This window comes from Ranitomeya imitator, chromosome 8, assembly GCF_032444005.1.
Source record: "Ranitomeya imitator isolate aRanImi1 chromosome 8, aRanImi1.pri, whole genome shotgun sequence".
In the NCBI taxonomy this organism is placed as follows: domain Eukaryota; kingdom Metazoa; phylum Chordata; class Amphibia; order Anura; family Dendrobatidae; genus Ranitomeya; species Ranitomeya imitator.
In genome coordinates this window covers 141,253,458-141,281,456 of record NC_091289.1, presented here as the reverse complement: position 1 = coordinate 141,281,456, position 27,999 = coordinate 141,253,458, and the positions used below count along the sequence as shown (strand labels likewise).

Genomic DNA, 27,999 nt, shown 5'->3' with positions numbered 1-27,999 from the left:
TACTGTACAGTCCAAATTCCTTCTGTCCATTACCTTGATATGCTCTTTGTCGTCGTTTTCTGTCATGGCGTTTGTGGATTCGGGCGCTGCCCTGAATCTGATGGATTTGGATTATGCTAAACGTTGTGGGTTTTTCTTGGAGCCTTTGCGGTGTCCTATTCCATTGAGAGGAATTGATGCTACACCTTTGGCCAAGAATAAACCTCAATACTGGGCCCAGCTGACCATGTGCATGGCTCCTGCACATCAGGAAGTTATTCGCTTTCTGGTGTTGCATAATCTGCATGATGTGGTCGTGTTGGGGTTTCCATGGCTACAAACCCATAATCCTGTATTGGATTGGAATTCCATGTCGGTATCCAGCTGGGGTTGTCAGGGGGTACATGGTGATGTTCCATTTTTGTCGATTTCGTCATCCACCCCTTCTGAGGTCCCAGAGTTCTTGTCTGATTATCAGGATGTATTTGAAGAGCCCAAGTCCGATGCTCTACCTCCGCATAGGGATTGTGATTGTGCTATCAATTTGATTCCTGGTAGTAAATTCCCTAAAGGTCGATTATTTAATTTATCCGTGCCCGAACACGCCGCTATGTGCAGTTATGTGAAGGAATCCCTGGAGAAGGGACATATTCGCCCATCGTCATCACCACTGGGAGCAGGGTTCTTCTTTGTAGCCAAGAAGGATGGTTCGCTGAGACCGTGTATTGATTACCGCCTTCTTAATAAGATCACTGTTAAATTTCAGTATCCCTTGCCATTGTTATCTGACTTGTTTGCTCGGATTAAGGGGGCTAGTTGGTTCACTAAGATAGATCTTCGTGGTGCGTATAATCTGGTGAGAATCAGGCAAGGAGATGAATGGAAAACTGCATTCAATACGCCCGAGGGTCATTTTGAGTATCTAGTGATGCCGTTCGGACTTGCCAATGCTCCATCTGTGTTTCAGTCTTTTATGCATGACATCTTCCGTGAGTATCTGGATAAATTCCTGATTGTTTACTTGGATGACATTTTGATCTTCTCAGATGATTGGGAGTCTCATGTGAAGCAGGTCAGAATGGTTTTTCAGGTCCTGCGTGCTAACTCTTTGTTTGTGAAGGGATCAAAGTGTCTCTTCGGTGTGCAGAAAGTTTCATTTTTGGGGTTCATCTTTACCCCTTCTACTATCGAGATGGATCCAGTTAAGGTCCAAGCCATCCAGGATTGGATTCAGCCGACATCTCTGAAAAGTCTGCAAAAGTTCCTGGGCTTTGCTAATTTTTATCGTCGCTTCATCTGTAATTTTTCTAGCATTGCCAAACCATTGACCGATTTGACCAAGAAGGGTGCTGATTTGGTTAATTGGTCTTCTGCTGCTGTGGAAACTTTTCAGGAGTTGAAGCGTCGTTTTTGTTCTGCCCCTGTGTTGTGTCAGCCAGATGTTTCTCTTCCGTTCCAGGTCGAGGTTGATGCTTCTGAGATTGGAGCAGGGGCGGTTTTGTCACAGAGAGGTTCTGATTGCTCAGTGATGAAACCATGTGCTTTCTTTTCCAGGAAGTTTTCGCCCGCTGAGCGTAATTATGATGTGGGCAATCGAGAGTTGCTGGCCATGAAGTGGGCATTCGAGGAGTGGCGTCATTGGCTTGAAGGAGCTAAGCATCGCGTGGTGGTATTGACTGATCATAAGAACTTGACTTATCTCGAGTCTGCCAAGCGCTTGAATCCTAGACAGGCCCGTTGGTCGTTATTTTTTGCCCGCTTCGACTTTGTGATTTCGTACCTTCCGGGCTCTAAAAATGTGAAGGCGGATGCTCTGTCTAGGAGTTTTGTGCCCGACTCTCCGGGTTTATCTGAGCCAGCGGGTATCCTCAAGGAAGGAGTCATTGTGTCTGCCATCTCCCCTGATTTGCGGCGGGTGCTGCAAAAATTTCAGGCGAATAAACCTGATCGTTGTCCAGCAGAGAAACTGTTCGTCCCTGATAGGTGGACTAATAAACTTATCTCTGAACTTCATTGTTCGGTGTTGGCTGGTCATCCTGGAATCTTTGGTACCAGAGAGTTAGTGGCTAGATCCTTCTGGTGGCCATCTCTGTCACGGGATGTACGTACTTTTGTGCAGTCCTGTGGGATTTGTGCTAGGGCTAAGCCCTGCTGTTCTCGTGCCAGTGGGTTGCTTTTGCCCTTGCCGGTCCCAAAGAGGCCTTGGACACATATTTCGATGGATTTCATTTCTGACCTTCCCGTTTCTCAAAAGATGTCAGTCATTTGGGTGGTCTGTGATCGCTTTTCTAAAATGGTCCATCTGGTGCCCTTGGCTAAATTGCCTTCCTCCTCTGATTTGGTACCTTTGTTCTTTCAGCATGTGGTTCGGTTGCATGGCATTCCTGAGAATATTGTTTCTGACAGAGGTTCCCAGTTTGTTTCAAGGTTTTGGCGAGCCTTTTGTGGTAGGATGGGCATTGACCTATCCTTTTCCTCGCTTTCCATCCTCAGACTAATGGCCAGACCGAACGAACCAATCAGACCTTGGAAACATATCTGAGATGTTTTGTTTCTGCAGACCAGGATGATTGGGTGTCCTTTTTGCCGTTGGCTGAGTTCGCCCTTAATAATAGGGCCAGCTCGGCTACCTTGGTTTCTCCATTTTTTTGCAATTCTGGGTTCCATCCTCGTTTCTCTTCAGGACAGGTTGAGTCTTCGGACTGTCCTGGTGTGGATTCTGTGGTGGATAGGTTGCAGCAGATCTGGACTCAGGTAGTGGACAATTTGATCTTGTCCCAGGAGAAAGCTCAACTTTTCGCTAATCGCAGACGCCGTGTGGGTCCCCGACTTCGTGTTGGGGATCTGGTTTGGTTATCTTCTCGTCATATTCCTATGAAGGTTTCCTCTCCTAAATTTAAACCTCGTTTTATTGGTCCGTATAGGATTTCTGAGGTTCTCAATCCTGTGTCTTTTCGTTTGACCCTCCCAGACTCCTTTTCCATACATAATGTATTCCATAGGTCGTTGTTGCGGAGATACGTGGCACCTATGGTTCCATCTGTTGAGCCTCCTGCCCCGGTTTTGGTGGAGGGGGAATTGGAGTATATTGTGGAGAAGATTTTGGATTCTCGTGTTTCTAGATGGAAACTCCAGTATCTGGTTAAATGGAAGGGTTATGCTCAGGAAGATAATTCCTGGGTTTTTGCCTCTGATGTTCATGCTTCCGATCTTGTTCGTGCCTTTCATGCGGCTCATCCTGGTCGGCCTGGGGGCTCTGGTGAGGGTTCGGTGACCCCTCCTCAAGGGGGGGGTACTGTTGTGAATTCTGTGGCTGAATTCACTCCTGTGGTCACAAGTGGTACTGCAGCTTCTGAGCTTCCTCCCTCAGGTGTTCTGGTGAGCTCGTTAACTGCTTCATTACTTAACTCCGCCTGATGCTGCTATCCTTGCTCCTTGTCAATGTTTCAGTGTTGGATCTGAGCTTCTCCTGATTGTTCCTGTGACCTGCTGCTCTGTATAGCTAAGTGCTTTTTGCTTTTTTGTTGCTTTTTTTCTGTCCAGCTTGTCTTTTGTTTTGCTGGAAGCTCTGAGACGCAAAGGGTGTACCGCCGTGCCGTTAGTTCGGCACGGTGGGTTTTTTTTTGCCCCCTTTGCGTGGTTTTGCTTTAGGGTTTTTTGTAGACTGCAAAGTTCGCTTTACTGTCCTCGCTCTGTCCTAGAATATCGGGCCCCACTTTGCTGAATCTATTTCATCCCTACGTTTTGTCTTTTCATCTTACTCACAGTCATTATATGTGGGGGGCTGCCTTTTCCTTTGGGGAATTTCTCTGGGGCAAGTCAGGCCTATTTTTCTATCTTCAGGCTAGCTAGTTTCTTAGGCTGTGCCGAGTTGCCTAGGTAGTTGTTAGGCGCAATCCACAGCCGCTTTTAGTTGTGTTTAGGATAGGATCAGGTGTGCAGTCTACAGAGTTTCCACGTCTCAGAGCTCGTTCTTGTATTTTTGGGTATTTGTCAGATCACTGTGTGCGCTCTGATCGCTAAGCACACTGTGTTTCTGGATTGCCTTCATAACACCTGTCATTAGCAAACATAACAGGTTTCATAAAACCCGACTTTGCCGAAAGTCTGCGATTTTTGAATTCGCCCGATTGTTTCGCTCAACCCTAGTAGCCACCTTTTGCTTTGATGACTGCTTTGCACACTCTTGGCATTCTCTTGATGAGCTTCAAGAGGTAGTCACCGGGAATAGTTTTCACTTCACAGGTGTGCCCTGTCAGGTTTAATAAGTTGGATTTCTTGCCTTATAAATGGGGTGGGGACCATCAGATGTGCAGAAGTCTGGTGGATACACAGTTGATAGTCCTACTGAATAGACTGTTAGAATTTGTATTATGGCAAGAAAAAAGCAGCTAAGTTAAGAAAAACGAGAGGCCATCATTACTTTAAGAAATGAAGGTCAGTCAGTCTGAAAATTGGGAAAACTTTGATAGTGTCCCTAAGTGCAGTGGCAAAAACCATCAAGCGCTTCAAAGAAACTGGCTCACATGAGGAGCGCCCCAGGAAAGGAAGACCAAGAGTCACCTCTGCTTCTGAGGATAAGTTTATCCGAGTCACCAGCCTCAGAAATCGCAGGTTAGCAGCAGCTCAGATTAGAGACCAGGTCAATGCCACACAGAGTTCTAGCAGCAGACACATCTCTACAACAACTGTTAAGAGGAGACTTTGTGCAGCAGGCCTTCATTGTAAAATAGCTGCTAGGAAACCACTGCTAAGGACAGGCAACAAGCAGAAGAGACATGTTTGGGCTAAAGAACACAAGTAATGGACATTAGACCAGTGGAAATCTGTGCTTTGGTCTGATGAGTCCAAATTTGAGATCTTTGGTTCCAACCACCGTGTGTCTGTGCAATGCAGAAAAGGTGAACGGATGGACTCTACATGCCTGGTTCCCACCATGAAGCATGGAGGAGGAGGTGTAATGGTGTGGGGGTGCTTTGCTGGTGACTCTGTTGGGGATTAATTCAAAGCTGAAGGCATACTGAACCAGCATGGCTACCACAGCATCTTGCAGCGGCATGCTATTCCATCCGGTTTGCGTTTAGTTGGATCATCATTTATTTTTCAACTGTACAATGACCCCAAACACACCTCCAGGCTGTGTAAGGGCTATTTGACCAAGAAGGAGAGTGATGGGGTGCTACGCCAGATGACCTGGCCTCCACAGTCACCAGAACCCAATCGAGATGGTTTGGGGTGAGCTGGACCACAGAGTGAAGGCAAAAGGGCCAACAAGTGCTAAGCATCTCTGGGAACTCCTTCAAGATTGTTGGAAGACCATTTCCCGGTGACTACCTCTTGAAGCTCATCAAGAGAATGCCAAGAGTGTGCAAAGCAGTCATCAAAGCAAAAGGTGGCTACTTTGAAGAACCTAGAATATAAGACATATTTTCAGTTGTTTCACACTTTTTTGTAAAGTATATAATTCCACATGTGTTAATTCATAGTTTTGATGCCTTCAGTGTGAATTTACAATTTTCATAGTCATGAAAATACAGAAAAATCTTTAAATGAGAAGGTGTGTCCAAACTTTTGGTCTGTACTGTGTATCATGGTTTAGGCAGCAAGAATCAGGTGACAGGTTTTCTTTAAAGGGAATCTGTCAGCAGGTTTTTACTACTTAATCTGAGAGCAGCATAAGATAGGGCACAAGACCCTGATTCCAACGATTTGTCACTTATTAGGCTTTGTGCTATAGTTTCAATACAAACAATGTTTTATCAGTAATACTGGAGCAGATGAACACTGCCAGGAACATGACCAGCAGGCAGGCTAATCTGTGCGACCCCACCTCCACCTATTGGCAGCTTGCTCACAATGCACAGTGTACACAGGAAGCTGCCAGTCAGGAGTGTGTGTCAGGTTATACACAGAGCAGAAAACTTAGCTCTGCTACATCTACATCAGACAAATCAGGGATTCTATGAAAACTGCACCAAGCAGCCAAGAAAGTGACACATTGCAAGAATCAGGGTATCTGTCCCTACATCATGCTGCTCTCAGATTATATAGCAAAAATCTGCTGACAGATTCCCTTTAAGCTTAATAATTTCCATAATGTCATAATTGTGAGATACTTAGAACTCCTGGAGTGAACCCGCAGATCCACGGCAACGAACCCCTCTGGGGTGAACTAGCCAGATAGACCACCCTCTATACAGGGAGCGTTAGAGGCAGGCCCGAGGGAGACTATCGCCACGGAAGCTGGCACCTGGGGACAAGCAGTAGGAGATACCAGAGAAAGGAGTGATGGGTAGGATAGACTGGTGGTAACAGGACGCAGGGCGGATAGGTATGGTAGAGACACGAGAAAAACAGGAGAAGCAGGGAGGAAAGTGTGACGCCCAGGAGACCGGGGTACCCAGCACCGGACCAATGGGGTCTGTCTCTTGGGGGAGATGTCACGGGTGGCTTGACCCGGTGCTGTGGCCTCAGGCAATGCACAATGTAAGGGGTATCGTGAGGGGACAGGCACTTACTTGATCAACAGCAGGTTCTCCCAGCGGTGATGATCCCGATCCTGGATAGATGGCTATTGTCCAAATGAAAGACTGAGGCACTGAAACGTTTAACCAGTTTACTTCAACATAAAGGGATTTACAACCAGTCCTGTCACTGGAGTCTGTATGGGAACTCTGAGTTACTTTGACCCTGCCGGGGTCTTCGCCTCTTATTGTACGCAGTTTCTGTGTGGCCCTGCTGCTGTATGTGAACTGGCTGCCGGCCCAATCTGTCCCCTCCGGGTCCTGGTTCGACGGGCAACACGAGTCCTTTTATCGGCTTACCCCCTCCGGGAGTACCGCTGAACTCTGTGTCTGTTGCTGCGTCCGGCCCTAGTGAAGCTGATATCACCTCACGTTTTTCCAGTTGCCGTATTATATATAATGAATACAGCCACGGATCCGGTATCCATCTTTGCGCCTGTTCTGGGTAGTGATTAATGCTACCCGGTTCTCACAATGTCCTTTTTCTCTGTCCCTCTTCTCCTCAGGCCGGTGATTTGGGCCTGGAAACTGTCATAGGGCTGTTTGAAATTCAGCTGTATGACCTCTCACTTTCAGCTCCTTAGCCCAACTGCCAGTTCTTTTCTCAGACCAGAATGGATCAAGGGGAGTCTCTGGAGCTCCCCCTTCTGGCCGGAGGTGGTAGTGCAGTCTTGCTATTTTAGTATTTGTATTTAGTGTCAGTAACTATTTTTGTGGCAAATACCCCTAGGGGTGCCACATTCCCCCTTAGTTAAGAACAGTACTCCGGGACTGTGGGACGATAACATTTTGAAATAACAATTAATATGTACAGAGTCTTAAAAATGAAAAGTTACAAAAACCACTCAAGGAAACAAAAATAGAGTTCTGTAAAAAGTCACTTCAAATAGCGTCCATTAATACAGTTCTATCCTTGAAGGTACTAGGAAAGGCACTGCACTTTGTGTCCAGGAATTTAGTTCCATTTTTCCAACGGAGTTATCAATATAAAATCTAAAGAAAGTTCAAAAAGAGCAAAAAGCAAAGTTCAAAAAGCAGTCTTTCCGGAGCTTTGATTTAGTGCCTCCGGGCTGATAAAAAGTTCAAGAATATGCAATAAGTTCATACAGACAAGTCTCTGTAGGTACTGGGCTTAAACGTTGCAGAATGATAACAATGACTATAGTTTTATAGTTGGTAATCCGCATACCTGGCCGGTAATTGACCCTGGGTACTACGCTGTGATCTACGTAATAGCGGTGTCTCTTCATGTGGTGTACTACTGTCTACTGCGGATGTAGTATCTGCCCGCTCTGCTAAAGATAATTCCACGACTATGGAGTTGGCAAGTCCACCGTGAATGGGATTACCCTGATCAGGAATCTGTTCTTCCTGGCCTGGAACCTCCCGTAGTACGGGGTCAGCCTCTTCCTGTCTTGGGACTTCTGGTATTGGGTTCGGTGTTGGGTAAAAGGCCACCATGGGAACCACTACTGCACCATGGTATGTTAGTAGGGTTTGGGGAAATTCTCCTATACAGGTGTGATACATTTCCTCTTCTTTTTCCTTTACTGGTTGAACCTGTATGGGTTGAATAACTTCTGGTTCTGGCTGGACAACTTCTGGCTCTTTCAATGCTTCCAGACATAATTTAAGATTGTTTCTTGACACTAGTACAGATGTTAAGCCTCCGTTTTTGCTAATGAGACACATTTTAGGATTATCCATTCTTGTTGGTAAAACTGTGTAGGGTACGGCTTCCCACTGATTGTCTAGTTTATTGGTTCGACGATTTCTCTTGAGCACTTGGTCACCCGGTCTTAATGGGGTCGCTAGAGCATTCTGGTTGAAAGTTCGCTCTTGTCTTTCTCTAGTTTGCTGAAGGCTTCTTTCCACACTCTCTTGCACTTGGCGATACTGCTTTTGCCGTATGATATCCCAATTGGAGTCTTGAACTTCTGCGTCTGGTTTCAGAATTCCCATTTCTAGATCGATTGGTAATTGGCAGGGTCTTGCACGCATAAGGTAAGCTGGGGTGCAGTTGGTGGAGCTCACCGGGACATGATTATACAGATCCACCAAGTCAGGCAATTTCTCTGGCCATTGATTCCTTTCTGTCTCAGGTAAAGTCTTTAGTAGGTCTATTACAATATGGTTCATCTTCTCGCATAAGCCGTTTGTTTGTGGATGATAGGCCGTCGTCCGGATCTTTTTGCAACCATACATATTACAGAATTCTCTGAAGATCTCTGATTCAAAGGCTGTACCTTGGTCGGTGAGAACCTGTTCCGGATATCCATGGGGTCTACAAAAGTATGTTTGGAACGCTTTGGCTGCTGTTTTTGCTGTCAGATCTTTTACGGGTACTACTACCAAGAAGCGTGAATAATGGTCCACGATGGTCAAGGCATAGACATAGCCGGACCGGCTTGGTGTCAACTTCACGTGGTCTATGGCTACAAGTTCAAATGGTTGTTTGGTGATTATGGGCTGCAGTGGTGCTCTTTGGTTCTTTTGATCGTTTCTTCTGAGGTTGCACGGGCCACAGTTTCTGCACCACTGTTCGATTGATTTTCTCATCCCAACCCAATAAAATCTTTCTCTTAGAAGTACTTCTAACTTTTTCCAACCAAAGTGACCAGCACCATTATGGTAAGCTTCGAGGACCATCTTCACATCTTGTTTAGGCACGATAATCTGCCAAACCAATTCATGTGTTTTCGGATTGGTGTACCTTCTACAGAGCTTCCCTTGATACAGGAACATTTTGCCTCTCTCTTTCCAGAGTTGATGCGTCTCTTCTGGGGCATCCTCATCAGGATATGCACTTTGCTCAGTCAGCAGTTCCTTCACCAACTTCACAGTCGGATTGCTGTCTTGGGTGTCAGCCCATCTATGGTGTGCTAACGGATTAAAATTCACCTCTTGTTGTTTCTGATAGGTACTTGACTGATGATGTTTTGCCTTGGGATGATGGAAGGCTGGTAGTTCAATTTCTTCAAGCTCCTCCGTTTCTTCTTCTACATCTCTCAAGTGTGGCATCCGGGATAGGGCATCGGCATTTCCATTCTTGCGACCTGCTCGATACTTGAATATGAAGTTGTAATTAGATAACCGGGCTATCCATCGCTGTTCTAACGCACCTAATTTGGCTGTGTCCAGATGGGTCAACGGATTGTTGTCAGTATAGACAATAAATTCTGCAGCGGCCAGATAGTGTTTGAAACGTTCAGTAACAGCCCAAACTACTGCCAGTAGTTCCAATTTGAAGGAGCTGTAATTTTCTGAATTTCTTTCAGGAGGCCGGAGCTTTCTACTTGCAAAGGCGATGACTTTCTCCCGACCTTCTTGCTTTTGTGACAGCACCGCTCCTAGTCCCACATTACTGGCATCGGTGTAGAGGATGAAAGGTTGATGGTAATCTGGGTATGCCAGAACCTCTTCTCCGGTTAGTGCCTTCTTTAGTTGTTCAAAGGAGTCTTCCCTTTCGTCGTTCCACTGAAAAGGAGGGTTTCGGTTTGAAGGTTTCTTCGTCTGCCCTACCAAGGCGTCTTGCAAGGGTGCTGCCAACTTGGTAAATCCTTTTATAAATCTGCGATAGTAACCCACCAATCCTAGGAATTGCCTCACTTCTTTTGCGTTGGTAGGTCTTGGCCAATCCCTTACGGTGCTTATTTTCTCGGGATCCGGTGCTACTCCCTCCGAACTCACGATGTGTCCCAGGTACTGTACCTTTGGCTTGAGAAGGTGACATTTGGATGGCTTGATTTTCATGCCATACCTGGATAAGGCTTCGAACACTTCTGCCAGGTATTTTAAGTGTTGTTCGTAAGTCTTTGAGTAGACGATCACATCATCTAGGTACAGGAGGACGGTCTCGAAGTTCTTGTGTCCGAGGCAGCATTCCATCAGCCGCTGGAAGGTACCGGATGCGTTGCAGAGTCCGAATGGCATGTGATTAAATTCACATAGACCCATTGGTGTGGTGAATGCCGTCTTTTCCTTATCTCTCTCAGCCACAGGGACTTGCCAAAACCCGCTTGTTAAGTCTAAGGTGGAAAAATAATTAGCAGATTTCAAAGCAGTCAAGGACTCTTCTATCCTAGGCAAGGGGTAGGCGTCTTTATGGGTGATGTTATTAATCCGCCGGTAGTCTACGCACATTCTCATGGTTCCGCCCTTTTTTTTGACAATCACTAGAGGGGCCGCCCAGGGGCTACAGCTGTCTCTTATTACCCCGGTCTGTTTCATCTCCCTCAGCATATCTTTTGCACATTGATAGTGAGCGGGGGGTATGGGTCTATATCTTTCTTTTATTGGGGGATGGTCACCAGTGGGGATTGTGTGTTCTACCCCTTCTATCCGTCCGAAGTCCAATGGGTGTTTACTGAAGACTTGTTCATATTCCGTCACTAGCCTATACACCCCTTGTTTTTGATGGGTAGGTGTTGAATTTATGCCCACGTGTAGCTGTTGGCACCAATCCTCCAATTCTCCGTCTGAGCCGTTGCCTTCCACCTGACAGGTTGCTTCTAAGGGCTCAATGGTTGTGATGGCGTTGTTGTCAACAGTATATAGCTTTGCCACTGTAGCATACCTTGGCAAAGTGACCTCTTCCTCTCCACAGTTCAAAAGTCGTACCGGCACTCGTCCCCACTGTACCTCGACTACCCCTCGTGCTGTGAGTATAGTGGGCCTGCTGTCGGTGTACACTGGTTCTATTAAGGCTTGATAATCTCGTTCCTTAGTACCAATGGCTGCTCTACACCATACCAGCATTTCTGTTTTTGGTGGGATTACAATAGACGTTGGATCACTTACCCTCACACTGCCGATTTCTCCACCTGCAACTTCTACCTGTTGCCTTAACATCAATACTTTTATTTCCCTCCGGAGAACTCTCTGCTGGCAGGATTGGGCAGTTTCAGCAATTTGCTGTAAGACAGATATAACTTCGGCAAAGCAGTTCTCTAACACATTCATTCCTATCAATACAGTTGGTTCACAGTTCCGCCGGTCAACATCAACAACAATTATACCCTGTTTCTTCAATTCTACTTTACCAATCTTTATGGTCATCTCCCTGAATCCTAGTTTCGGTACCAACTTACCATTACTTGCCCATATATCTAGTTCAACATCAGAGGGCCCTTTATCAATATCTGCATCAGCCCAGTACCTCTTATAAAGGATATACGGTATAGATGAAATCTGGGAACCTGTGTCCAGCAAAGCGTTAAGGGGAATTCCGTCCAGCACGATAGGGATAATGGGTCGTCCTCCGATGTACCTGTCGTGCCAGGGTGTTGGGCCTTGAAAGTTCATTCCTGCGAAGCGGCCCGCATTCCCAGGGGATTCCCGTTTAAATCACAATCTCGTGCAAAGTGGCCTGGCTGCTGGCAATGGCGGCAAATGGGCTGTCCATTTGGTTGGTAGCGGTCGCGGGGTCGTCCTCTCCATGTCGGGTATCTCCGGGGTCTCATCCATGGAACATCCTCTCTACGGTTTGCCAACTCCATCTTGGGTCCGCTCATCTCCTGCATGGTTTTAGCCATTGAAGCAACAACATCAGTTAAAGAGTCAAGCTTTTGTTGAAGAGCCTCATTAGTACTGGGCCCCAGGGGCTTAGCAATGGCCCCGGACATAGCTGATGTCACTGGCACTCCCTGTTGTTGAGGTGCCTCTGCCATGGGTTGCGCAGGATCCTGATCCCGAGGTGCCTCTGCCAGCTGGAGACGTATAGCGCTCTCCTTTAATTGGGCAAATGTCAATTCAGGGTTCTTAAAAACAAGCATGCTCACATACCCCCGGTGAGAAGGGGTGTAGAGTCCCTCAATAAATTGATCTCTTAGCAGTTTATCCGCTCCAGTGTCAAAAATGGGTTCAGCCAGTGTAAGTGATTTAAGGGCTTCCTGCAGGTTTAAGGCAAAGTCTCTCACGCCCTCATTAGCTTTTTGTTTGCAATTAAAGAATCGTACTTTAGCTTTGCTGCCGGCAGTGGTTTCGAATATAGCTTTTAATCCAGCAAATATGCGTTCAACAGTGCCTTTTAGATCAGCTGCCCATGCTGTGACTTCTCGCTTAGCATGGCCACTTAACTGCATCATCAGGAGACTAACACGCTGAACTTCACCCACGGGGAACATGTCAAAATGGGCCAGCATCTTTTCTCTGAAATCGTCAAGGGTATTAGGCTCACCTTCATACATTGGAAGCCATGGGCCACCCGGGGTATATGGCATCAGCACCGGCATGATGGGCGCCACTCCTTGCACCGCTGTGTTGCCGGACTCTCTATCGACACTCTGTCTTTCAGCTGCATTAGCGTCGCCGGGTGCTGCGGCGTCTCCGTGCTGCAACATACTGTGCCCCCTTAGTTAATCCGGACCCTTCCGGTCCTCCGCTTCCGTCGGGATAGTGTAGATTCATTCCGCTGTGCAGCAGGATTGGTTTTCCCCTTGCTCTGACGTCAGAGCGCTCAGCTTGGTGCCGGCCACAATGACACGCCCCCTGCTGCTCCCACCCACCGCGCTCTGTAATGGCGGATTCTGAAGTTTTTCAGTCAGACTGGGGCTCAGGTAATGGCGTAGCTCAATTAACAGTCTCGTGCCTAATGGTTATGAGGCGATTACCTCAGGGGATGGCGGCCATCATTACTCCATTATAACCAATGGGGAAAAGTCACTTTCAATAGTTTTCATTGGGGAATGGAATTTTCTTTAATAAAGTCAATTTTCAATATTTTTCATCCAAGCTTTCAGTTTTGGGCTCCAATCACAGCACACAATACCCGGTATACGGGCTGGCTCCATCCTGTTCGTGACGCCAATTGTGACGCCCAGGAGACCGGGGTACCCAGCACCGGACCAATGGGGTCTGTCTCTTGAGGGAGATGTCACGGGTGACTTGACCCGGTGCTGTGGCCTCAGGCAATGCACAGTGTAAGGGGTATCGTGAGGGAACAGGCACTTACTTGATCAGCAGCAGGTTCTCCCAGCGGTGATGATCCCGATCCTGGATAGATGGCTATTGTCCAAATGAAAGACTGAGGCACTGAAACGTTTAACCAGTTTACTTCAACATAAAGGGATTTACAACCAGTCCTGTCACTGGAGTCTGTATGGGAACTCTGAGTTACTTTGACCCTGCCGGGGTCTTCGCCTCTTATTGTACGCAGTTTCTGTGTGGCCCTGCTGCTGTATGTGAACTGGCTGCTGGCCCAATCTGTCCCCTCCGGGTCCTGGTTCGACGTGCAACACGAGTCCTTTTATCGGCTTACCCCCTCCGGGAGTACCGCTGAACTCTGTGTATGTTGCTGCGTCCGGCCCTAGTGAAGCTGATATCACCTCACGTTTTTCCGGTTGCCGTATTATATATAATGAATACAGCCACGGATCAGGTATCCGTCTTTGCGCCTGTTCTGGGTATTGATTAATGCTACCCGGTTCTCACAATGTCCTTTTTCTTTGTCCCTCTTTTCCTCAGGCCGGTGATTTGGGCCTGGAAACTGTCATAGGGCTGTTTGAAATTCAGCTGTATGACCTCTCACTTTCAGCTCCTTAGCCCAACTGCCAGTTCTTTTCTCAGACCAGAATGGATCAAGGGGAGTCTCTGGAGCTCCCCCTTCTGGCCGGAGGTGGTAGTGCAGTCTTGCTATTTTAGTATTTGTATTTAGTGTCAGTAACTATTTTTGTGGCAAATACCCCTAGGGGTGCCACATTAGCGGTAAGGGGGTAGGAAGGCGACACTAGACAGAGAAGGGAAGAAGTGGTAAAGGGACGTACTGAGCAGGACGGCGAGGCAAGGAAAGCTAGGAACGGAGGGGAAGCTAGTCTGCCTGGGCTGAAAGAGACACAGAACTGACACACATGATGACAGACAGGCAAAAATGACAGACAGGCAAGGGATAGAGGAAGGACTAACCTTAAATACCAGACGTGCAAGGGGACTTCCGGGTCAGGATCCAGGAGTGGAGGCACGGAACGCCAGTAAAACAAAAGGAGGAAGTGCGCGTGCGCAGAGGGAGCAGGAGCGTGAGGTGCGCACATGCACCTGACATGAACCAGGAAGAAGCGGGTACTCAGGAAGAGAGAGGATGCGAGGCTGCAGGGAGAGTGCGACGGACCGGTGAGTATACCGGCGAGCGGAGCCAGAAACACCAGGCACGGCGGCAGGCACGGCGGCTGTGACAATAATTAGCAGAATGGAACCCTTCGCATTCTCAGGTCTTCCTTGCAGGCATCTCCTTCAGTCCCCTCCACCACCTATTTCTGCTCATGGTGTAGTCTGTGGCGCCCCAGGGTCCTGGTCATCACAGTAGCATTGCTTTCCACACGAGGAGGTGCTGCTACGCTTGAAGGCAAGAAGGGATAACTGTAACCGGGTAAACAACAGCATGCAACACATTCACACTCCAGGCCACCAGGGGGAACTTTTGATCCGATTTACTAGGTGACTCCCCATATATAAGGTAGTTTAGGAGGGAAAGATCAGAACAGTTCTTGCCAGGAAACAGACTGGATCAGTCTGAGGCAGAGGAGGGTTTGCGGAGCTGTGTAGGCGCAGTGCAGCAGTTCCTGGAAAGAGACATTCAGAAAGCTGAATACATTGCAGTGAACGTGCAGGAGAGCAAAGCACTGGAGAGGATATCAGGGGGAGAACAGCCGCGAGCAGGCTGCCTCCTTCTGAGGTGCAGAAACCGGTAGCTGGAACACCGAGGATCGTAAGGCCCTCCACGACTTACATCAGAGACCGGCAGGACAGCTGAACTTCACATTACCTGTCTGCCTTAACCCCTTCCCGACCTCCGCCGTACTATTACGGCAGAGGTCGGGTCCCCTGCTTTGATGTGGGCTCCGGCGCTGAGCCCACCTCAAAGCCGGGACATGTCAGCTGTTTTGAACAGCTCACATGTGCCCGCAATAGCGTCGGGTGAAATCGCGATGCACCCGCCGCTATTAACCAGTTAAATGCTGCTGTCAAATGCTGACAGTGGCATTTAACCGGCTCTTCCGGCCGCACGCCCGGAAATGATCGCATTGCCGACCCCCGTCACATTATCGGGGGTCGGCGATACGTCACGATGGTAAGCATAGAGGTCCTTGAGACGTCTATGGTTATTGATGCCGGCCTGCTGTGAGTGCCACCCGGTGGTCGGCGCTCACAGCATGCCTGCAATTCAGCTACTTAGCAGCGATCTGATGATCGCTCCCATGTAGCTGAGCCGATCGAGTTGTGCCAGCTTCTAGCCTCCCATGGAGGCTATTGAAGCATGGCAAAAGTTTAAAAAAGTTTTAAAAATATGAAAAAAATTAAAAAATATATAAAAGTTTAAATCAGCCCCCTTTCGCCCCATTGAAAATAAAACAACAACAAAAAATCAAACCTACACACACTTGGTATCGCCGCGTTCAGAATCGCCCGATCTATCAATAAAAAAAAAGGATTAACCTGATTGCTAAACAGCGTAGAGAGAAAATTCAAAACGCTAGAATGGAAAATTGTGGAATTTTTTTTATTTTTAGCAAAGTTTTTAATTTTTTTTTACCACTTAGATAAAACGTAACCTAGACATGTTTGGGGTCTATGAACTCGTAAATATAAACATAAGGATGAATGACCTCGGGGAGATCAAAACATCCAACACCGCGGAGACACCATCACGTATTTCTCAACGCAGTGATCCAGAACACTGCCCCATCCCTTATGGGAAATATGCAAATGCATGTAGAAAAGCCGCGGAGACACCATCACGTGTTTCTCAATGCAAGCAATGAATAGCCAGGTCTTTCACCGGGAAGGAACAAGCACGGGAAGGGCAGCATCCCAAAAGGAAAACCACCTATGCCAAAACATGGTATCCATCCACAGACAGCTGTTTCGGGGTATTTGCCCCTCATCAGTGTGGAGTAGGAAACTGACTATTAGGAGCAGTGCCACAGCTGTCTGTGGATGGATACCATGTTTTGGCATACAGTGGGGCAAAAAAGTATTTAGTCAGTCAGCAATAGTGCAAGTTCCACCACTTAAAAAGATGAGAGGCGTCTGTAATTTACATCATAGGTAGACCTCAACTATGGGAGACAAACTGAGAAAAAAAAATCCAGAAAATCACATTGTCTGTTTTTTTAACATTTTATTTGCATATTATGGTGGAAAATAAGTATTTGGTCAGAAACAAAATTTCATCTCAATACTTTGTAATATATCCTTTGTTGGCAATGACAGAGGTCAAACGTTTTTTGTAAGTCTTCACAAGGTTGCCACACACTGTTGTTGGTATGTTGGCCCATTCCTCCATGCAGATCTCCTCTAGAGCAGTGATCTTTTTGGCTTTTCGCTTGGCAACACGGACTTTCAACGCCCTCCAAAGGTTTTCTATAGGGTTGAGATCTGGAGACTGGCTAGGCCACTCCAGGACCTTGAAATGCTTCTTCCGAAGCCACTCCTTCGTTGCCCTGGCGGTGTGCTTTGGATCATTGTCATGTTGAAAGACCCAGCCACGTTTCATCTTCAATGCCCTTGCTGATGGAAGGAGGTTTGCACTCAAAATCTCACGATACATGGCCCCATTCATTCTTTCATGTACCCGGATCAGTCGTCCTGGCCCCTTTGCAGAGAAACAGCCCCAAAGCATGATGTTTCCACCACCATGCTTTACAGTAGGTATGGTGTTTGATGGATGCAACTCAGTATTCTTTTTCCTCCAAACACGACAAGTTGTGTTTCAACCAAACAGTTCCAGTTTGGTTTCATCAGACCATAGGACATTCTCCCAAAACTCCTCTGGATCATCCAAATGCTCTCTAGCAAACTTCAGACGGGCCCGGACATGTACTGGCTTAAGCAGTGGGACACGTCTGGCACTGCAGGATCTGAGTCCATGGTGGCGTAGTGTGTTACTTATGGTAGGCCTTGTTACATTGGTCCCAGCTCTCTGCAGTTCATTCACTAGGTCCCCCCGCGTGATTCTGGGATTTTTGCTCACCGTTCTTGTGATCATTCTGACCCCACGGGGTGGGATTTTGCGTGGAGCCCCAGATCGAGGGAGATTATCAGTGGTCTTGTATGTCTTCCATTTTCTAATTATTGCTCCCACTGTTGATTTCTTCACTCCAAGCTGGTTGGCTATTGCAGATTCAGTCTTCCCAGCCTGGTGCAGGGCTACAATTTTGTTTCTGGTGTCCTTTGACAGCTCTTTGGTCTTCACCATAGTGGAGTTTGGAGTCAGACTGTTTGAGGGTGTGCACAGATGTCTTTTTATACTGATAACAAGTTTAAACAGGTGCCATTACTACAGGTAATGAGTGGAGGAAAGAGGAGACTCTTAAAGAAGAAGTTACAGGTCTGTGAGAGCCAGAAATCTTGATTGTTTGTTTCTGACCAAATACTTATTTCCCACCATAATATGCAAATAAAATGTTAAAAAAACAGACAATGTGATTTTCTGGATTTTTTTTTCTCAGTTTGTCTCCCATAGTTGAGGTCTACCTATGATGTAAATTACAGACGCCTCTCATCTTTTTAAGTGGTGGAACTTGCACTATTGCTGACTGACTAAATACTTTTTTGCCCCACTGTAGGTGGTTTTCCTTTTTGGATGCTGCCCTTCCCGTGGTTGTTCCTTCCCGGTGAAAGACCTGGCTATTCATTACTTGCATTGAGAAACACGTAATGGTGTCTCCGTGGCTTTTCTATATCCATTTGCATATTTCCCATAAGGGATGGGGGCAGTGTTCTGGATCACTGCGTTGAGAAACACGTGATGGTGTCTCCGCGGTGTTGGATGTTTTGATCCCCCCGAGGTCATTAATCCTTATGTTTATAGTCCTTTTACTAGGCACTGCTCCTAATAGCCAGTTTCCTACTCCACACTGATGAGGGGCAAATACCCCGAAACAGCTGTCTGTGGATGGATACCATGTTTTGGCAGAGGTGGTTTTCCTTTTTGGATGCTGCCCTTCCCGGTGAAAGACCTGGCTATTTATTGCTTGCGTTGAGAAACACGTGATGGTGTCTCCGCGGCTTTTCTACATGCATATGAACTCGTAAATGACCTGGAGAATCAAAATGGCAGGTCCGTTTTAGCATTTAGTGAACCTAGCAAAAAAGCCAAACAAAAAAAACAAGTGTGGGATTGCACTTTTTTTGCAATTTCACGGCACTTGGAATTTTTTTCCCGTTTTCTAGTACACGACATGCTAAAACCAATGATGTTGTTGAAAAGTGCAACTTGTCCCGCAAAAAAACAAGCCCTCACATGGCCATATTGATGGAAAAATAAAAAAAGTTATGGCTCTGGGAAGGAGGGGAGTGAAAAACGAGAAAGCAAAAACGGAAAAGGGTAAGGTCATGAAGGGGTTAACACCCTGGAGACACGGTGACACCTATAGACCCCGGGGCATGCTAGAGTCCCTATAAACCGGCTCAAGCCACCAGTCATACGGGTCGTGTCCTATCATATAAGGGGGACAGAGAGAGAACATCAGTGAGGACCTTATGTGAAGCCATGGGCAATAAGGCACTACAACACCACGGTGCTAGAGGAAGGCTTTGATTTCCACCTGGATAAGGGGACTCTGGACTTGCCTCCAAACTGGCCGGACTCTGCCTACCCTGTGATCTGGTGCCCTGGACTGTGGATGCTGAAGCCTTCAGTAAAGGTAAAGAGATTGCCACCTTGTGTCCTCGTTCTTCACTGCGCCTCTCACCATCCACCATCTTCCATCTACACACCGGGAGCCCTGGGGACACACTTCACCTGTGGGAAGGTATACCATCTAGCTGCCATCACATTACCCCAGCGGACCTCTTAAAGCAGCATTGGTCCCCACAGACCGAATACCAGAGGTGGCCTCAGGAACATAGACTTTATTCCCTTTAACCCCTTCACGACATGCCCCGTTCTAGTTCGGCGCATGTCGTGTCTCCCCTTATGATGCGGGCTCTGGCGGTGAGCCCACATCAAAGTTGCGACATGTCAGCTGTTTTGAACAGCTGACATGTGCACGCAATAGTGGCGGGTGAAATCGTGATCCATCTGCCGCTATTAACCAGTTAAATGCCGCTGTAAAACGCTAATAGCGGCATTTAACTAGCGCTTCTGGCCGCGTGGCCGGGAATGAGCGCATTGCTGACCCCGTCACATGATTGGGGGTCACCGATGCATCTGCATAGTAACCAGAGGTCTCCTTCAGACCTCTCTGGTTACTGATGCCGGCTTGCTGTGAGCGCCACCCTGTGGTCGGCGCTCATAGCAAGCCTGTAATTCAGCTACATAGGAACAATCTGATGATCGCTGCTATGTAGCAGAGCCGATTAGGCTATGCCAGCTTCTAGCCTGAAGCATGGCAAAAGTTTAAAAAAAAAGTTTTCAAAAATGTGTATATATCTATATATAAAGTTTAAATCACCCCCCCCCCCTTTCGCCCCATCCAAAATAAAACAATATAGAAAAAAAAAATCAAACCTACACATATTTGGTATAGTCGCTTTCAGAATTGCCCGATCTATCAATAAAAAAAAAGGATTAACCTGATCGCTAAATGGCGTAGCGAGAAAAAAAACTTGAAACGACAGAATTACGTTATCTTGGTCGTCGCAACATTGCATTAAAATGCAATAATGGGTGATCAAAAGAACGTATCTACACATAAGTGGTATCATTAAAAACGTCAGCTCGGCATGCAAAAAATAAGACCTCCCCTGACTCCAGATCCCGAAAAATGGAGACGCTACAGGTATTGGAAAATGGCGCAATTTTTATTTTTTTTAGCAAAGTTTTTAATTTTTTTTCACCACTTAGATAAAAAATAACCTAGAAATGTTTGGTGTCTATGAACTCGTAATGACCTGGAGAATAATAATGGCAGGTCAGTTTTAGCATTTAGTGACCTAGCAAAAAAGCCAAGCAAAAAACAAGTGTGGGATTGCACTTTTTTTGCAATTTCACCACACTAGGAATTTTTTTCATTCAATGATGTCGTTCACAAGTACAACTTGTCCTGCAAAAAATAAGCCCTCACATGGCCATATTGAAGCAAAAATAAAAAAAGTTATGGCTCTGGGAAGGAGGGGAGCGAAAAACGAAAACGCAAAAACGAAAAAGGGCTGCATCTTGAAAGGGTTAAAGACCTTTTCCTTTTACATGGGCGCCCAGGGCCACGGACCGGGTCACCACTGTGATATCCCCCTGTGAACTGCAGGACCCGGTACCGAGTACCCCACGGCCCTGGCGGGGCGACTCATAGTCCACGTGGAAAAACTCTACTGAAGAGATGTCCTTGGTTCAGGGATGTCGGTCCCCTCACATGTCTCCAGCAGGGATTCCTCCCTGAATGCCAACAAACTTTTTGTGGGCACTGCTTGTATATTTTATTCCGATTTTGGGACCCAACATATGCTTTGTTTTGTTGGATCGCGCTGGGACCAAAAATACAGTTGTCTGCACAAGTCCTACGGCTGTTGTATAATATACATTAAAGGGAACCTGTCACCTAAATTTGGCGGGACAGGTTTGCGGTCATATGGGCGGGGTTTTCGGGTGTTTGATTCACCCTTTCCTTACCCGCTGGCTGCATGCTGGCCGCAATATTGGGTTGAAGTTCATTCTCTGTCCTCCGTAGTACACGCCTGCGCAAGGCAATCTTGCCTTGCGCACGCTCAGTATGCTTTGCCCAACTGTGGGCAAAGCCGAAAAGCATTAGTGCGCATGCGTCGGCGCACTATGTCCCGGAACACAGCGAAATACTTCCGGGACACACTTCTGGGGAATACGGGAAATACTTCTGGGCAAAGCATACTGCGCGTACGCAAGGCAAGATTGCCTTGCGCAGGTGTGTACTACGGAGGACAGAGAATGAACTTCAACCCAATATTGCGGCCAGTATGCAGCCAGCGGGTAAGGAAAGGGTGAATCAAACACCCGAAAACACCGCCCCTATGACCGCAAACCTGTCCCGCCAAATTCAGGTGACAGGTTCCCTTTAAATATTTCTAAACCAATGTGTATACCCTAGAACAGTGATCCCCAACTCCAGTCCTCAAGGCCCACCAACAGATCATGTTTTCAGGTTTTCCTTTGTTTTGCACAGGTAATGCAATTATCACCTGGGCAATACTAAGGAAATCCTGAAAACATGACCTGTTGGTGGGCCTTGAGGACTGGAGTTGGGGACCCCTGCCCTAGAATACCTATCTGTACACCTACAGGCTGGGTATTGGTGCTTTGTACAGGAATTCTCAGGTCTCACTCACACAAGTGTATAAAAACGACTGCACTGTGAGAAAACACAGCATTGCACCCAAAGTTAGTAAATGAGTCAATGCGCACCTGCAAGTTTCTCCTAAGCTCTAATTGGACACAGGAAAAAAATAAATCAGAGCGTGCTGCGAGTAAGGCCGGGGTCACAGCTGTGAGGGCAATGCCAGAAACTCACCTCAATACCCGGCTCTGCCGCCGGCTCTCGGGACCAGAGCGTGCGGTTGCATGTATATCTACGCCGCTGAACGCTACGGTCCTGAGTGCCGGGTATTGAGGTGAGTTTCTCACATTGCACTCGCAACTGTGTCCCCGGCCTATATCTGAGAATTTAATGGATCGCTCTTGACAATGCAAGTCAATGGCAAGAAAAAAAAACAAAAATTGCACTGCACATGTGTGTGCTGCCTGTCTTTTTACATACATCTCAAAGCAAACCCGACATTTCATCAACCAAGTACAGTAAATTCACAGCCCGAACTGTCAGAATAGAATAATGTCATATAGAAATTTAATGTCACAAACCCCTTACATATAATATGTCTACAGGATATCTATATATGATACCGATTCTATATATTTATATAAAGATTGCTTATTAGGTTGAAAACCACCTTTAAAGCACAGTATGTAAAAGATGATGTTAAAGACGTATGTCACAGGGTTACTAGTTGAGAAAACTTACACTGTGCTCCCAGACACTCATCTGACTTTTCTGGATCAACATCGGACAGATTTTTTTTTTATACACGTGTGACCCCGGCCTCAGACCTGCAGTGTATGGCGCTCCTGATCAATCGTAGGGTCAAGTCCTCTATCAGGACAAATTATAAAAGTTAAAAGACTAAATATATATTCTTTAATATTTATAATTTTATATATATTTGAATCACCACATATTTCCATCCCCCAAAAAATTGTGCATTTGGTATTGCTGCAGCCCTAGAAATTGAGACCCCAGCATTACGGCTTTGGTAGATGCACCTTCGGCGAAAAGGAAATAGACTCATCCCAATGTTGTATGGAACCAAAAGGTGCGCACTGCCCCCGAGGGGTCCTCTGTAGTGCCCGGACCACGGCAGACTTCACCCCTGAGGGGTCCTCTGTGGCGCCCGAACCACGGCAGACTTTACCCCTGAGGGGTCCTCTGTGGCGCCCGAACCACGGCAGACTTTACCCCTGAGGGGTCCTCTGTGGCGCCCGGACCACGGCAGACTTTACCCGAGGGGTCCTCTGTGGCGCCCGGACCATGGCAGACTTTACCCCTGAGGGGTCCTCTGTGGCGCCCGGACCACGGCAGACTTTACCCCTGAGGGGTCCTCTGTGGCGCCCGGACCACGGCAGACTTTACCTCTGAGGGGTCTTCTGTGGCAGCAGGACAATGGCAGTCTTTACCCCTGCGGGGTCCTCTGCTGTACCAGGGGGGCAGAGGCGTAGCTAGCATTTTGGTTCAGGGGGCAAAACTTCTGAGTGGGCCCCTAACCAGGTAACCTTTATTACAACTCTGTGACGTGCACTAATACCGGAGGAGAACCTCAGCAGGTGACCGCGCTGTTACTGAAGATAATCTCTATATAAAGGCCAATATGGATATTACTGCCATATGGTCAGTGGTAGATACCAGTCCTACAGAACATATAAGATATTATAGCACAGGTACAGATAATGACTTACCGCTGACGTTCTTTCTGATGGAATCGCTCATTTTTCCCGTCTTTTCCATCTGGCCCAGACCGATAGGACAACTTCTCCAGCCAGGACTCAGCTGCAGAGAAAACAACATTACAACAATATTGCTTGCGTTGAGAAACATGTGATGGTGTCTCCGCGGCTTTTCTACATGCATTTGCATATTTCCCATAAGGGATGGGGGCAGTGTTCTGGATCACTGCGTTGAGAAACACGTGATGGTGTCTCCGCGGTGTTGGATGTTTTGATCTCCCCGAGGTCATTAATCCTTATGTTTATAGTCCTTTTACTAGGCACTGCTCCTAATAGCCAGTTTCCTACTCCACACTGAAGAGGGGCAAATACCCCGAAACAGCTGTCTGTGGATGGATACCATGTTTTGGCATAGGTGGTTTTCCTTTTGGATGCTGCCCTTCCCGGTGAAAGACCTGGCTATTTATTGCTTGCGTTGAGAAACACGCGATGGTGTCTCCGCGGCTTTTCTACATGCATGAGAATACAACAAAGACACATTTCACTTCTCATATTCCAGCCATCACCATCTATTCCCAACCTGCACAAACTCCTCATCCTGCTGATATCACAATACTGAGCCGCTGCTGCCGTGTGTGTCCCTATTACTGCACCTGATACCCCAATACTGAGCCGCTGCTGCCGTATGAGTCCCTATTACTGCACCTGATACCCCAATACTGAGCCACTGCTGCCATATGTGTCCCTATTACTGCACCTGATATCCCAATACTGAGCCGCTGCTGCCGTGGGTGTCCCTATTACTGGCCCTGATACCCCAATACTGAGCCGCTGCTGCTGTCTATGTCCCTATTACTGCCCCTGATACCCCAATACTGAGCCACTGCTGCCGTATGTGTCCCTATTACTGCCCCTGACACCCCAATACTGAGCCACTGCTGCCGTATGTGACCCTATTACTGCACCTGATACCCCAATACTGAGCCGCTGCTGCCATGTGTGTCCCTATTACTGCACCTGATATTTCAATACTGAGCCGCTGCTGCCGTATGAGTCCCTATTACTGCACCTGATACCCCAATACTGAGCCGCTGCTGCCATGTGTGTCCCTATTACTGCACCTGATATCCCAATACTGAGCCGCTGCTGCCGTATGTGTCCCTATTACTGCACCTGATACCCCAATACTGAGCCACTGCTGCCGTATGTGTCCCTATTACTGCCCCTGATACCCCAATACTGAGCTGCTGCTGCCATATGTGTCCCTATTACTGCCCCTGACACCCCAATACTGAGCCACTGCTGCCGTATGTGACCCTATTACTGCACCTGATACCCCAATACTGAGCCGCTGCTGCCATGTGTGTCCCTATTACTGCACCTGATATCCCAATACTGAGCCGCTGCTGCCGTATGTGTCCCTATTACTGCACCTGATACCCCAATACTGAGCCACTGCTGCCGTATGTGTCCCTATTACTGCCCCTGATACCCCAATACTGAGCTGCTGCTGCCATATGTGTCCCTATTACTGCCCCTGATACCCCAATACTGAGCCGCTGCTGCCGTATGTGTCCCTATTACTGCCCCTGATACCCCAATACTGAGCTGCTGCTGCCGTATGTGTCCCTATTACTGCACCTGATACCCCGATACTGAGCCACTGCTGCCGTATGTGACCCTATTACTGCACCTGATACCCCAATACTGAGCCGCTGCTGCCGTATGAGTCCCTATTACTGCCCCTGATACCCCAATACTGAGCCGCTGCTGCCGTATGTGTCCCTATTACTGCACCTGATACCCCAATACTGAGCCACTGTTGCCGTATGTGTCCCTATTACTGCCCCTGACACCCCAATACTGAGCCGCTGCTGCCGTGGGTGTCCCTATTACTGGCCCTGATACCCCAATACTGAGCTGCTGCTGCCGTATGTGTCCCTATTACTGCCCCTGACACCCCAATACTGAGCTGCTGCTGCCGTATGTGTCCCTATTACTGCACCTGATACCCCGATACTGAGCCACTGCTGCCGTATGTGTCCCTATTACTGCACCTGATACCCCAATACTGAGCCGCTGCTGCCGTATGAGTCCCTATTACTCCACCTGATACCCCAATACTGAGCCGATGCTGCCGTATGTGTCCCTATTACTGCCCCTAATACCCCAATACTGAGCCGCTGCTGCCGTATGTGTCCCTATTACTGCACCTGATACCCCAATACTGAGCCACTGTTGCCGTATGTGTCTCTATTACTGCACCTGATACCCCAATACTGAGCTGCTGCTGCCGTATGTGTCCCTATTACTGCACCTGATACCCCAATACTGAGCCGCTGCTGCCGTATGTGTCCCTATTACTGCACCTGATACCCCAATACTGAGCCGCTGCTGCCATATGTGTCCCTATTACTGCACCTGATACCTCGATACTGAGCCACTGCTGCCGTATGTGTCTCTATTACTGCACCTGATACCCCAATACTGAGCTGCTGCTGCCGTATGTGTCCCTATTACTGCACCTGATACCCCAATACTGAGCCACTGCTGCCGTATGTGTCCCTATTACCGCACCTGATACCCCAATACTGAGCCGCTGCTGCCGTATGTGTCCCTATTACTGCCCCTGATACCCCAATACTGAGCTGCTGTTGCCGTATGTGACCCTATTACTGCCCCTGATACCCCAATACTGAGCTGCTGTTGCCATATGTGTCCTTATTACTGCACCTGCTGTGTGGTTCTCTGTGCCCTCTAAATTCTAAAGCAATCCTCTAATATAGCAATACTGGGTGCAAGGGCCCTAAAAAATAGTGTCCATATTTTGCCCCCTAGAAAGTAATATTGCCCTGTGTGCCCCTTTGATAGCCACAGTAACCTGAGTTCCCCTATAACAATAAGTGCCCACTTTACATTTAATAATGTCTCGAGTCTCCCCCCTGTACAGCTCCCCTATACACAGTATGATGCTCTCTTATACACAGTATAATGCACCCACACAGTATACTGACTCCTTAGTAGCCCCCAAACTGTTTGATGGCTCCAACAATGTATAATGACCCCCACACTGTAATCTCTATACTGTATGATGGCCCCCTAGATAGCCTCCATATACAGTAGCATAATGCACCAAATAGTCCACAATATAGTATAATGCACTCCCCATAGGCAGACTCTATAGCATACGGCAGCCCCATAGGCAGACCCTGTAATAAGGCAGCACCCCCATAGGCAGACCCTGTAATAAAGCAGCACCCCCATAGGCAGACACTGTAGTATAAGGCAGCACCCCTATAGTCAGACCCTGTAATAAGGCAGCACCCCTATAGTCAGACCCTGTAATAAGGCAGCACCCCCATAGGCAGACCCTGTAATAAGGCAGCCCCCATAGGCAGACACTGTAGTATAAGGCAGCACCCCTATAGTCAGACCCTGTAATAAGGCAGCACCCCTATAGTCAGACCCTGTAATAAGGCGCAGAGCTTCCTTCTCCCATCATTGCGGTCAGCGGTATCGGCTAAATGCCTGTACAGCTGATCTTCCAATGACGGCAGGGGGCCCACTGCTGGCACCAGGGCCTGCACCTGCTCAGGGGCCCTATAGCGGCCGGCGGCAGAGCAGGGAGATCGATTCTCCCTGCTCTGCCGCAGAATGTAAACAGTTAAGGTACCGTTACACTAAACGACTTACCAACGATCACGACCAGCGATACGACCTGGCCGTGATCGTTGGTAAGTCGTTGTGTGGTCGCTGGGGAGCTGTCACACAGACAGCTCTCTCCAGCGACCAACGATCCGGAGCAAGACTTCGGCATAGTTGAAACTGTCTTCAACGATGCCGAAGTCCCCGGGTAACCAGGGTAAACATCGGGTTACTAAGCGCAGGGCCGCGCTTAGTAACCCGATATTTACCCTGGTTACCATTGTAAAAGTAAAAAAAAAATAACACTACATATTTATATTCCGATGTCTGTCACGTCCCCCGCCGTCAGATTCCCTCCACTGACTGTGTCAGTGCCGGCCGTAAAGCAGAGCAGTGACGTCACCGCTGTGCTCTGCTTTACGGCCGGCGCTTACAGTCAGTGCAGGGAAGCTGACAGCGGGGGACGTGACAGACATCGGAATGTGAGTATGTACTGTTATTTCTTTTTACTTTTACAATGGTAACCAGGGTAAATATCGGGTTACTAAGCGCGGCCCTGCACTTAGTAACCCGATGTTTACCCTGGTTACAAGTGAACACATCGCTGGATCGGCGTCACACACGACGATCCAGCGATGACAGCGGGTGATCAGCGACCAAAAAATGGTCCTGATCATTCCCCAACGACAGTAGCGTAGCTACTGGGGGGGCAGAGGGGGCCATCGCCCCGGGCCCTGTCACATGAAGGGGCCCACTGGGAGCCAGGGCAAGGCCACTTCTGTGACGAGGCAGAACACCGCATAGGAGCAGAGCAGTATAATGTCTGCTCCAGTCTGATGTTTGCAGGCTGCTAGCACAGTGGCCGGCTGCAATCTCCCCCCTGCAGTGAATGGTTTCCCCTGTCTGACTCTGACCTGATCCTGAAGCTTTTCCTGGCTGCAGTTTTTCTTC

The 27,999-nt window shown here is 47.8% G+C and overlaps 1 long non-coding RNA gene across 1 annotated transcript in view; it reads right to left on the bottom strand.

Annotated features, from left to right (window-relative positions):
• Positions 1-27,999, bottom strand: part of LOC138647345 (uncharacterized) — an 85,760-nt gene extending 57,761 nt beyond the window's left edge. Inside the window, exons 1-2 of the long non-coding RNA XR_011314948.1 lie at positions 27,963-27,999; positions 23,416-23,506 (exon numbers count right to left, since the gene is read on the bottom strand). This is a non-coding gene — a long non-coding RNA (uncharacterized lncRNA). The remainder of the gene's footprint in view (positions 1-23,415; positions 23,507-27,962) is intronic.